The sequence below is a fragment of the Aplysia californica genome, unplaced genomic scaffold (assembly GCF_000002075.1).
Source record: "Aplysia californica isolate F4 #8 unplaced genomic scaffold, AplCal3.0 scaffold00171, whole genome shotgun sequence".
NCBI lineage: Eukaryota > Metazoa > Mollusca > Gastropoda > Aplysiida > Aplysiidae > Aplysia > Aplysia californica.
In genome coordinates this window covers 1,105,369-1,106,938 of record NW_004797441.1, presented here as the reverse complement: position 1 = coordinate 1,106,938, position 1,570 = coordinate 1,105,369, and positions in this window count along the sequence as shown.

Genomic DNA, 1,570 nt, shown 5'->3' with positions numbered 1-1,570 from the left:
CAATTCACTTGAGCACCCCGCTGGATTGCTCCGGGGCTGACATAATTTTGGCATATTTTGTGCACAGTCTATCCCGTTTATTGTGAGATTGCTTACTGTGGGCTGTGTTTCGGCACTATTCGGCAGGAGCACATTTGAGATGTGCCGTCTTATTAATATTAATGTACCGCCAAACTCGCTACGAGTGTCGTCATCGCTTGGGTTATCCCAAAGAGCGGTTTATAGGTCAGGTTGCCCCTGTTGAATATCCTGCTATGCTTAGATATAGCGCATGAACTTTGGCATGGCAGAGTAGGCCTAGATGTTTTACGGCGTTATAGACACAGAAATGACCGTTACGGCGCCAGTGAGAAACGTATTTTGATATATTTGGCTAGTGTTTGTTTCTGGTGTCTTTTATTTTATTATTGTAGAGGTGTTTTACGTAATAAAACATTAAAAAATTTTGGGCGGCACTGCACGACCGTGCTCTACGGACGAACTGCGCCTGCTATCTGTCGTCCTCTCCCCAGCCCCACTCCCTCTCTCTCTCTCTTTTTCTCATTCTCTCTCCGTCCTGAGCCTCTGAGGACGTAGACAATTTACAAAATTATTAGTGAGTGTCAGTGTGTGTGTGTTTCAGGCGCGGTTCGTTCATAGAGCAAAGTCGTGCAGTGCCGCCAAATTTTTTTTTAATGATTTATTACGAAAAGTAGCCACAAACATGAAATACAAGAAGCCAGAAAAAACCACTAGCCAAATGTTATATCAAAACAAGATCCTCGCTAACGCCGTCAAAAGCGCCGTAAAAGATCTACTATGCCATGTCAAAGTCCACATGATTTTCTAAACGTAATAGGACATTCAACAGGGGCAACCTGGCCAAGAGACCGTAAATAAAGTATTTATAATCATTGACCTGGCCTATAAATCGCTCTTTGGGATAACTGTAACGATGACGACACTCGTAGCGAGTCTGGCGGTTCTTTAATATCTAATAAGACGGCACATCCCAAATGTGCACCCAAGAAACATAACCAACAGTAGACAGTCTAAAAATGAACGCTTATAGACTGTACGCTATTCTATGCCAAAAGTATGTGATCCTCGGAGCAATCCAGCTGAGTGCTCAAATGAATTGTGATTGGTTCATTGTCTTGCCACTATTGAAGTGACTCTGCGACCGTGAACCTGAGGGAGGTGAACGTGACATAGATCTTCTTTAGTTTAGCCACCTTCCTATTATATGAGTTGTGCCTTTGAATGGTTTTGTAGTGAAGTAGCGAAAGTTATTAATTGAGTGTTTAGTTCCAATGCAGGATAGAGAAATTGATGTTTAGCTAACAAGCAGATTTACATGTAGTTCTAGAAATCAAAGCGACAAGTAAAAAGAATGAAAACAAAAGCATAATAAGGTCCTCCTTCACCAACCCAAAGATCCTACCGTCCCATCCACTATGCCCTTGACTATCTTCAACCTGCTATATAGCTTAATTGTGCACGCCTACTTTTTAGCCCCACCAGCCGCCCCTGATGTATTTGTGTGTGTGTGTGTGTGTGTGTGTGTGTGTGTGTGTGTGTGTGTGTGTGT